Source organism: Camelina sativa, chromosome 2 (genome assembly GCF_030686135.1).
Source record: "Camelina sativa cultivar CO46 ecotype springtype chromosome 2, ASM3068613v1".
NCBI lineage: Eukaryota > Viridiplantae > Streptophyta > Magnoliopsida > Brassicales > Brassicaceae > Camelina > Camelina sativa.
In genome coordinates, this window is record NC_141881.1 from 5,604,415 (window position 1) to 5,616,696 (window position 12,282).

Consider the following 12,282-nt stretch of genomic DNA (forward strand, 5'->3'; position numbering starts at 1 on the left):
CTGTTTTGGGACAAAATGGGTATGTGGCTTTTAAACTCTCCACATCTATCTAAAACTCTTATAACTAGTCAGTTGCATTGGATTAAGACACATTTTAACCCCAGAAACACTAACATAGCTTTTTACAGCTTCTAAGCAATGTTTTCTTTGTTTTAGCCTGTTTTGGGACAAAATGGGTATAAGTGGCTTTTAAACTCTCCACATCTATCTCAAACTCCTATAATTAGTTAGTTGCATTGGATTAAGACACATTTTAACCCCAGAAACACTAACAAAGCTGTTTAGTGCTTCTAAGCAATGTTTTCTTGGTTTTAGCCTGTTTTTGGACAAAATGGGTATAAGTGGCTTTTAAACTCTCCACATCTATCTCAAACTCTTATAACTAGTCAGTGGCATTGGATTAAGACACATTTTAACCCCAGAAACAATAACATAGCTGTTTACAGCTTCTAAGCAATGTTTTCTTGGTTTTAGCCTGTTTTGGGACAAAATGGGTATAAGTGGCTTTTAAACTCTCCACATCAATCTCAAACTCTTATAATTAGTTAGTTGCATTTGATTAAGACACATTTTAACCCATAAACACTAACATAGCTGTTTACAGCTTCTAAGCAATGTTTTCTTGGTTTTAGTATGTTTTGGGACAAAATGGGTATAAGTGGCTTTTAAACTCTCCACATCTATCTTAAAGTCTTATAATTAGTTAGTTGCATTGGATAAAGACACATTTTAACCCCAGAAACACTAACATAGCTGTTTACAGCTTCTAAGCAATGTTTTCTTGGTTTTAGCCTGTTTTGGGACAAAATGGGTATAAATGGCTTTTAAACTCTCCACATCTATCTCAAACTCTTATAACTAGTCAGTGGCATTGGATAAAGAAACATTTTAACCCCAGAAACACTAACATAGCTGTTTACAGCTTCTAAGCAATGTTTTCTTGGTTTTAGTATGTTTTGAGACAAAATGGGTATAAGTGGCTTTTAAACTCTCCACATCTATCTTAAAGTCTTATAATTAGCTAGTTTCAATGGGTTAAGACACATTTTAACCCCAGAAACACTAACATAGCTGTTTACAGCTTCTAAGCAATGTTTTCTCGGTTTTAGCCTGTTTTGGGACAAAATGGGTATAAGTGGCTTTTAAACTGTCCACATCTATCTCAAACTCCTATAATTAGTTAGTTGCATTGGATTAAGAAACATTTTAACCCCATAAACACTAACAAAGCTGTTTAGTGCTTCTAAACAATGTTTTCTTAGTTTTAGCCTGTTTTGGGACAAAATGGGTATAAGTGGCTTTTAGACTCTCCACAACTATCTCAAAATCTTATACTTAGTCAGTTGCATTGGATTAAGAGATATTTTAACCCCAGAAACACTAACATGGCTGTTTACAGCTTCTAAGCAATGTTTTCTTGGTTTTAGCCTGTTTTGGGACAAAATGGGTATAAGTGGCTTTTAAACTCTCCACATCTATCTCAAACTCTTATAACTAGTCAGTTGCATTGGATTAAGACACATTTTAACCCCAGAAACACTAACATAGCTGTTTACAGCTTCTAAGCAATGTTTTCTTGGTTTTAGCCTGTTTTGGGACAAAATGGGTTTAAGTGGCTTTTAAACTCTCCACATCTATCTTAAAGTCTTATAATTAGTTAGTTTCAATGGATTAAGACACATTTTAACCCCAGAAACACTAACATAGCTGTTTACAGCTTCTAAGCAATGTTTTCTTGGTTTTAGCCTGTTTTGGGACAAAATGGGTATAAGTGGCTTTTAAACTCTCCACATCTATCTCAAACTCTTATAACTAGTCAGTTGCATTGGATTAAGACACGTTTTAACCCCATAAACACTAACATAGCTGTTTACAGCTTCTAAGCAATGTTTTCTTGGTTTTAGCCTGTTTTGGGACAAAATGGGTATAAGTGGCTTTTAAACTCTCCACATCTATCTTAAAGTCTTATAATTAGTTAGTTTCAATGGATTAAGACACATTTTAACCCCAGAAACACTAACATAGCTGTTTACAGCTTCTAAGCAATGTTTTCTTGGTTTTAGCCTGTTTTGGGACAAAATGGGTATAAGTGGCTTTTAAACTCTCCACATCTATCCCAAACTCCTATAATTAGTTGCATTGGATTAAGACACATTTTAACCCCATAAACACTAACAAAGCTGTTTAGTTCTTCTAAGCAATGTTTTCTTGGTTTTACCCTGTTTTGGGACAAAATGGGTATAGTGGCTTTTAAACTCTCCACATCTATCTCAATCTCTTATAACTAGTCAGTTGCATTGGATTAAGACACATTTTAACCCCAGAAACACTAACATAGCTGTTTACAGCTTCTAAGCAATGTTTTCTTGGTTTTAGCCTGTTTTGGGACAAAATGGGTATAAGTGGCTTTTAAACTCTCCACATCTATCTCAAACTCCTATAATTAGTTAGTTGCATTGGATTAAGACACATTTTAACCCCATAAACACTAACAAAGCTGTTTAGTGCTTCTAAGCAATGTTTTCTTGGTTTTAGCCTGTTTTGGGACAAAATGGGTTTAAGTGGCTTTTAGATTCTCCACAACTATCTTAAAGTCTTATAATTAGTTAGTTTCAATGGATTAAGAAACATTTTAACCCCAGAAACACTAACATAGCTGTTTACAGCTTCTAAGCAATGTTTTCTTGGTTTTAGCCTGTTTTGGGACAAAATGGGTATAAGTGGCTTTTAAACTCTCCACATCTATCTTAAAGTCCTATAATTAGTTAGTTGCATTGGATTAAGACACATTTTAACCCCAGAAACATTAACATAGCTGTTTACAGCTTCTAAGCAATGTTTTCTTTGTTTTAGCCTGTTTTGGGACAAAATGGGTATAAGTGGCTTTTAAACTCTCCACATCTATCTCAAACTCTTATAACTAGTCAGTTGAATTGGATTAAGACCCATTTTAACCCCAGAAACACTAACTTAGCTGTTTACAGCTTCTAAGCAATGTTTTCTTGGTTTTAGCCTGTTTTGGGACAAAATGGGTATAAGTGGCTTTTAAACTCTCCACATCTATCTATTATAAGTAGTTAGGTTCATTGGATTAAGACACATTTTAACCCCAGAAACACTAACATAGCTGTTTACAGCTTCTAAGCAATGTTTTCTTGGTTTTAGCCTGTTTTAAGACAAAATGGGTATAAGTGGCTTTTAAACTCTCCACATCTATCTCAAACTCCTATAATTAGTTAGTTGCATTGGATTAAGACACATTTTAACCCCAGAAACACTAACAAAGCTGTTTAGTGCTTCTAAGCAATGTTTTCTTGGTTTTAGCCTGTTTTAAGACAAAATGGGTATAAGTGGCTTTTAAACTCTCCACATCTATCTCAAACTCCTATGATTAGTTAGTTGCATTGGATTAAGACACATTTTAACCCGATAAACACTAACAAAGCTGTTTAGTTCTTCTAAGCAATGTTTTCTTGGTTTTACCCTGTTTTGGGACAAAATGGGTATAAGTGGCTTTTAAACTCTCCACATCTATCTCAATCTCTTATAACTAGTCAGTTGCATTGGATTAAGACACATTTTAACCCCAGAAACACTAACATAGCTGTTTTTTGCTTCTAAGCAATGTTTTCTTGGTTTTAGCCTGTTTTGGGACAAAATGGGTATGTGGCTTTTAAACTCTCCACATCTATCTAAAACTCTTATAACTAGTCAGTGGCATTGGATTAAGACACATTTTAACCCCAGAAACACTAGCATAGCTGTTTACAGCTTCTAAGCAATGTTTTCTTTGTTTTAGCCTGTTTTGGGACAAAATGGGTATAAGTGGCTTTTAAACTCTCCACATCTATCTCAAACTCCTATAATTAGTTAGTTGCATTGGATTAAGACACATTTTAACCCCAGAAACACTAACAAAGCTGTTTAGTGCTTCTAAGCAATGTTTTCATGGTTTTAGCCTGTTTTGGGACAAAATGGGTATAAGTGGCTTTTAAACTCTCCACATCTATCTCAAACTCTTATAACTAGTCAGTTGAATTGGATTAAGACCCATTTTAACCCCAGAAACACTAACTTAGCTGTTTACAGCTTCTAAGCAATGTTTTCTTGGTTTTAGCCTGTTTTGGGACAAAATGGGTATAAGTGGCTTTTAAACTCTGCACATCTATCTATTATAAGTAGTTAGGTTCATTGGATTAAGACACATTTTAACCCCAGAAACACTAACATAGCTGTTTACAGCTTCTAAGCAATGTTTTCTTGGTTTTAGCCTGTTTTAAGACAAAATGGGTATAAGTGGCTTTTAAACTCTCCACATCTATCTCAAACTCCTATAATTAGTTAGTTGCATTGGATTAAGACACATTTTAACCCCAGAAACACTAACAAAGCTGTTTAGTGCTTCTAAGCAATGTTTTCTTGGTTTTAGCCTGTTTTGGGACAAAATGGGTATAAGTGGCTTTTAAACTCTCCACATCTATCTCAAACTCCTATGATTAGTTAGTTGCATTGGATTAAGACACATTTTAACCCCATAAACACTAACAAAGCTGTTTAGTTCTTCTAAGCAATGTTTTCTTGGTTTTACCCTGTTTTGGGACAAAATGGGTATAAGTGGCTTTTAAACTCTCCACATCTATCTCAATCTCTTATAACTAGTCAGTTGCATTGGATTAAGACACATTTTAACCCCAGAAACACTAACATAGCTGCTTTTTGCTTCTAAGCAATGTTTTCTTGGTTTTAGCCTGTTTTGGGACAAAATGGGTATGTGGCTTTTAAACTCTCCACATCTATCTAAAACTCTTATAACTAGTCAGTTGCATTGGATTAAGACACATTTTAACCCCAGAAACACTAACATAGCTTTTTACAGCTTCTAAGCAATGTTTTCTTTGTTTTAGCCTGTTTTGGGACAAAATGGGTATAAGTGGCTTTTAAACTCTCCACATCTATCTCAAACTCCTATAATTAGTTAGTTGCATTGGATTAAGACACATTTTAACCCCAGAAACACTAACAAAGCTGTTTAGTGCTTCTAAGCAATGTTTTCTTGGTTTTAGCCTGTTTTTGGACAAAATGGGTATAAGTGGCTTTTAAACTCTCCACATCTATCTCAAACTCTTATAACTAGTCAGTGGCATTGGATTAAGACACATTTTAACCCCAGAAACAATAACATAGCTGTTTACAGCTTCTAAGCAATGTTTTCTTGGTTTTAGCCTGTTTTGGGACAAAATGGGTATAAGTGGCTTTTAAACTCTCCACATCAATCTCAAACTCTTATAATTAGTTAGTTGCATTTGATTAAGACACATTTTAACCCATAAACACTAACATAGCTGTTTACAGCTTCTAAGCAATGTTTTCTTGGTTTTAGTATGTTTTGGGACAAAATGGGTATAAGTGGCTTTTAAACTCTCCACATCTATCTTAAAGTCTTATAATTAGTTAGTTGCATTGGATAAAGACACATTTTAACCCCAGAAATGTAAGACTTTGTAGAATAAAGAAGAGAATCAAGAGATTGATGAGAGATATCGGTAGACAAAGAGAATGAGGAAGAAGAAAAGATTAGGTTATTGTTCCATAAGAATTCATATTACAATGTAGGCTAAAGTCTATATATATCAAGGGAAAATTAGGGCTACACCCTCTACCAACCGATCGTATAAGTGATAGGGACAAGGAGAGAGATAGAACTAATCCCAACGGTGATAGTGACCCGTCCTAGTCTCCTTAAACACAACATAACCCGTGACTCCACTTGTTCCTCCTCTCTAACGGCTACAAGCGACATTCTAGATCCTTCTCATGGGCCTAAGGAGAGCAGGCCTCCTCATTGTCTTTACACACTTACATGACTCGGCCTTATTGCTTGGTTGTACGGACGGCCCCATAATTGTACGGACGGCCATGGCTGCCTTAGGCTTATTCTCTTGATCAATACTCCCCCTCAAGCTTAGCCGAGTGAAATGGCTAAGCTTGGAACCCGTGAAGCAGCACCTCATTAAAAACCTTGACTTAGAAAACCTCATGGGACAAAACCAAGTCAAGGGAAAAAGAGTGTGCTGTCCACGGATTAGGGAAGCTTGATCATGGCCGTGTAATGTCTACAAGTCCAAGTTTGCTGTAGATGTGATCACAAACCTTGGAGCTTGCAGACTTGGTGAAGATGTCAGCTAGCTGATCTTGACTCCTTGTGTGGCATGGTAACACCACTCCTTCTTCAATCTTCTCTCTCACCTTGTGGCAATCGCTTTCTATGTGCTTGGTCCTCTCATGAAAGACTGAGTTTGTGGCAATGTGGATAGCCGCTTCATTGTCGCAGTGCATGGTCATGGGTTGCTTTGTCTCGATGCCTAAGTCCTTGAGTAGGCCCTTCAGCCATGTCATCTCGTTAGTGAGCTTCCTCATAGCTCTATACTCGGCCTCGGCGCTAGAGCATGAAACCACCTTTTGTTTCTTAGACCTCCATGTAACCAAGTTGCCTCCAACAAACGTGCAGTACCCAGTGGTGGATCTCCTATCCAGCGTGTCGCCATTGTAATCCGCATCACAATAGCCAACGATTTCGGTGTTGTCATTCTTGCCCATCCAAATACCTTGACCCGGACTGCCCTTGAGATAGCTTAGGATCCTTTCGACTTGACTCCATTGGTACTTGCTTGGTGCCTTCATATGTTGGCTAACCTGATTCACAGCATAGGATATGTCAGGTCGTGTGATAGTAAGGTATATCAGCTTACCTACAAGCCGGCGGTAGCGTGTGACGTCTAAGAATGGCTCGTCCATTGGTTCCTTAGGTCGGCCTTCTTTTGCCCGTAAGCTCTCCCCCTTTCGCTTGAGCTGGTAATCTTCATCAAGGGGCGTAGCAACCGGAGACACACCAAGCTTGCCAGTTTCCTTTAACAAGTCAAGAGTAAACTTGCGTTGTGAGAGGAAGAGTCCTTCCGGTGAGCGACAAATCTCAATACCAAGAAAGTATTTGAGTTCCCCAAGGTCCTTGATGTCAAATACCGACTTGAGAGAGTCCTTGGTGTCCTGAATGGCCGCCTTATCATCACCAGTCACGATGATGTCGTCGACGTATATGAGCACCACCACCCAACCAATAGAGGTGCGACGCGTGAAGAGAGTATGATCAGCCTCCGATCGCGTAAAACCATCAGTCTTGAGAGTGGAGCTTAGTTTGTGGTACCACGCTCGTGGGGACTGCTTAAGGCCATAGATGGCCTTACGTAGCCTCAAGACTTTTCCGGGTGTAACCATGTCTTCAAGGCCGGGAGGAGGCGTCATGTACACTTCTTCATCAAGTTCACCTTGAAGGAAGGCGTTCTTCACATCCATCTGCCATAAGTCCCATGAGAGGTTGACAGCAAGAGACAGCACAACCCGAACCGTATGGAGCTTGGCCACGGGTGCAAAGGTGTCCGTGTAGTCCGCGCCATAGGTTTGGGTGAAGCCACGGGCCACTAACCTGGCCTTATGCCGTTCAATGTCACCATTGCTCAAATACTATATGGTAAACACCCATTTGGAGCTAACTGCCCGCTTGCCTTGAGGAAGATCCGATTCGTCCCACGTATGATTCCGGATCATGGCGCCAGTTTCATTCTTGACCGCATCTAACCAAACTTGATGTTCCTTAGCTTCATCATATGTCTGCGGGATCCAATTGGCGTCCACTTGGCCGAAGAAAGCTTGGTGATCAGCAGGTAACAGCTCAAGGGAACAAACGGACTGAATGGGATGAGCGACAGCTTGGCTGTTGTAATAGACACGCTTGTTCTTCCAAGTGGAGGGATCTGATCGAGGTCTGGTGCTCCGACGCAGGACTGGTGCCGGAAGTGGATCCACGCTAGGCAACACGGTGGACGTACCGTCCGTAGGAGCCGTCTCCGTGTTTTCCTCGGTAGAGGCCGCCGCCGGAGCATGCGTGTCCGTTGTAGGGCCAGAGACGGGAACACCGGTTATGGGTAGGCCAGACCCGAGAGATTCACCATCTTGGGCTGAACCATTGTCATTTGCATCTCCTTGGTCAGACCCACCATCGGTAGAATTTTGACTTAGTGTTGGCCGCACGGTACCCGTTGGTGGAGATGGGTTGCCAAGGTGATCAAGAAGGAACCGTAGACTCGAAGCTCGGTCATTAGGTGAGTGAGAGAGATCTTTAAGGCTGTTCCAATCCCTCTTGTCATGGTAGCCCACATGTTCTAGAAACCGGACGTCTCGAGAGACATATAGTCGACTTGTGGCCGGATCATAACATTTGTACCCCTTTTGTGTGGTGGAGTAGCCAATGAACATACACTTTGTACTTTTGGCATCCAGCTTACTCCTTTGTTCTCCTGGTACTAACACAAAACAAACACAGCCAAAAACTCGTAAGTGATCAAGAGATGGTTTAAATTTGTTTAGTACTTCAAATGGAGATAAGTCATGAAGAACTCTAGTTGGTGTTCGGTTGATTAGGTAGCATGCAGTCATCACGGCATCACCCCAATATCGTTTAGGAACACTCGAATGGAACATGATTGCCCGCGCCACTTCCATGAGGTGCCGGTTCTTCCTCTCGGCCACACCATTTTGTTGTGGCGTGTAGGGACAACTAGTTTGATGGAGAATGCCATGCTTGGAGAGATGTTCTTTGAACTTGCAACTTGTGTATTCCCCCCCATTATCAGACCTAAGTACCTTAAGTTTAGCATTGAAGTGATTAGTCACATAATTTTGAAAATTGATAAAGGCATCAAATACTCTATCTTTAGATGGCAACAAGGTAATCCAAGTGTATTTTGATTTTTCATCAATAAACGTCACAAAATACTTGTTATTATCTCTAGATAGGCATGGTGATGTCCAAACATCTGAGTGAACCAAATCAAAACAATTCTCATAAATAGTAGTTGACTTAGGAAAGATAGACTTGCAATGTTTTCCAAGAATACAAGGTTCACAAGTAGAATTATCAAAAGAAATATTAGGAAACATCAACCCTAAAGCACGTGAATGTGGGTGGCCTAGCCTAGCATGCCACACCATATTCGAATCAACAACAAAACAAGACTTAGTAGAGGATAAATTTGGATCGGTTTTCTCTAGGACATAGAGATCTCCACTCCCTTGCCCTTCTCCAAGAACCTTTCCAGTCTCAATATCCTGAAAATAAACATTGTTAGGACCAAAGATTGCATAACAATTCAAATCATTTGTGGCCCTCTTAACCGATAGTAAATTGGAGGTAAAGGTAGGCATAAAGAAAGCTTTTGAGGTTTTATCAAATAGTTTCAAGTCCCCTATTCCCTTTACTGGTATTTGTTCTCCATTTGCAATAACAACATTTCCTAAGGCCGGTTTTATGTTGTCAATTAAACTAGGGTTACTAATCATATGATGTGAGGCTCCCGAGTCAATAACAAGCGATTTGCTAGGCCTAGAAGTAAAGAAAGAGATACCAGACTCCTTGAGTGAAGCAATGGAGCGGATGAGAGCCTCAAGGTCTGACTTCCTCACCACATCTCCGTAGGCTGCGGTCATGGCCACCTCATCTCCCTGCTTTGATGATCCGGCTCCTTTATCGCTAACCGCTTCCTTTGAGAGGTTGGCTTTGAACTTGGCCGGCTTGAGATGAGGATGGAGAACCCAGCACTTGTCTTTCAGATGACCCCGCTTCTTGCAGTGGTCGCACACCAACAACTTCCTCTCCTCTTGCTTGTACATTCCTTTGTTGGCCGAAGCAAGCTCCCCCTTACCGCTAAACAAATCAAGGGATCCTTGCTCTTTCTGAATTTGGGAGCAAATATCCTCAAAGGAGGGGAGCTTCTCTGCCCTTAGGATGTGCTTCAAGAGGTCGTTGAAGGACGGGTTCAAGGTAAGTAGGAGTCCGAAGACTTTGTCTTGCTCCTTTCTTTCGTTTAGCACACTTGCCTCAAGTGTACTTGGCCGCAACATGTCAAGCTCGGACCATAGTGCACGGAACTTACCAAGATGCTTAGTGAACTCCACATCATCTTGGTTAAGATCATTTATGGCCTTCTTGACCTCAAAGACTCTAGTCATGTTAGAGACATTACCATACACGCCTTTAAGTGTTTCCCACAGTTCCTTGGCCGTCTCGCAATATGAGTAGGCCTCAAGGATAGGCGTGTCCAGAGAGTTTTGGAGAACAGATAGGACAACTTGGTCTTCTTGGAACCATTTGGCCTTCCTCTCGCTCTCTTCCTCCGCTTCCGCCTCGGAAGCGTCCTCTCCTTTGGGGTTTTTCTTTGGGACATAGTCGGACTCGACATGACTCCAAAGGCCACGACCTCCAAGGGCGGTTCTTGTGGTTCTTGTCCACAGCAAGTAGTTTGTCCCCTTTAGGACAACCGGTGAAACAATGGGCTTGGCGTTTTCCATGGTCGGATTTCTATGGACCGATGGGTAAAGCTTTTACCCGGAGAATAAAGGAGATGCGAGTAAGAAGAAACGAAGATAAGGAGACTAGAGTGTAGAAATGAGTAGGAGAATGAGATTAGACTGTAGAGAATCGAAGAACTTGCTCTGATACCATGTAAGACTTTGTAGAATAAAGAAGAGAATCAAGAGATTGATGAGAGATATCGGTAGACAAAGAGAATGAGGAAGAAGAAAAGATTAGGTTATTGTTCCATAAGAATTCATATTACAATGTAGGCTAAAGTCTATATATATCAAGGGAAAATTAGGGCTACACCCTCTACCAACCGATCGTATAAGTGATAGGGACAAGGAGAGAGATAGAACTAATCCCAACGGTGATAGTGACCCGTCCTAGTCTCCTTAAACACAACATAACCCGTGACTCCACTTGTTCCTCCTCTCTAACGGCTACAAGCGACATTCTAGATCCTTCTCATGGGCCTAAGGAGAGCAGGCCTCCTCATTGTCTTTACACACTTACATGACTCGGCCTTATTGCTTGGTTGTACGGACGGCCCCATAATTGTACGGACGGCCATGGCTGCCTTAGGCTTATTCTCTTGATCAATAAGAAACACTAACATAGCTGTTTACAGCTTCTAAGCAATGTTTTCTTGGTTTTAGCCTGTTTTGGGACAAAATGGGTATAAATGGCTTTTAAACTCTCCACATCTATCTCAAACTCTTATAACTAGTCAGTGGCATTGGATAAAGAAACATTTTTACCCCAGAAACACTAACATAGCTGTTTACAGCTTCTAAGCAATGTTTTCTTGGTTTTAGTATGTTTTGAGACAAAATGGGTATAAGTGGCTTTTAAACTCTCCACATCTATCTTAAAGTCTTATAATTAGCTAGTTTCAATGGGTTAAGACACATTTTAACCCCAGAAACACTAACATAGCTGTTTACAGCTTCTAAGCAATGTTTTCTCGGTTTTAGCCTGTTTTGGGACAAAATGGGTATAAGTGGCTTTTAAACTGTCCACATCTATCTCAAACTCCTATAATTAGTTAGTTGCATTGGATTAAGAAACATTTTAACCCCATAAACACTAACAAAGCTGTTTAGTGCTTCTAAACAATGTTTTCTTAGTTTTAGCCTGTTTTGGGACAAAATGGGTATAAGTGGCTTTTAGACTCTCCACAACTGTCTCAAAATCTTATACTTAGTCAGTTGCATTGGATTAAGAGATATTTTAACCCCAGAAACACTAACATGGCTGTTTACAGCTTCTAAGCAATGTTTTCTTGGTTTTAGCCTGTTTTGGGACAAAATGGGTATAAGTGGCTTTTAAACTCTCCACATCTATCTCAAACTCTTATAACTAGTCAGTTGCATTGGATTAAGACACATTTTAACCCCAGAAACACTAACATAGCTGTTTACAGCTTCTAAGCAATGTTTTCTTGGTTTTAGCCTGTTTTGGGACAAAATGGGTTTAAGTGGCTTTTAAACTCTCCACATCTATCTTAAAGTCTTATAATTAGTTAGTTTCAATGGATTAAGACACATTTTAACCCCAGAAACACTAACATAGCTGTTTACAGCTTCTAAGCAATGTTTTCTTGGTTTTAGCCTGTTTTGGGACAAAATGGGTATAAGTGGCTTTTAAACTCTCCACATCTATCTCAAACTCTTATAACTAGTCAGTTGCATTGGATTAAGACACGTTTTAACCCCATAAACACTAACATAGCTGTTTACAGCTTCTAAGCAATGTTTTCTTGGTTTTAGCCTGTTTTGGGACAAAATGGGTATAAGTGGCTTTTAAACTCTCCACATCTATCTTAAAGTCTTATAATTAGTTAGTTTCAATGGATTAAGACACATTTTAAC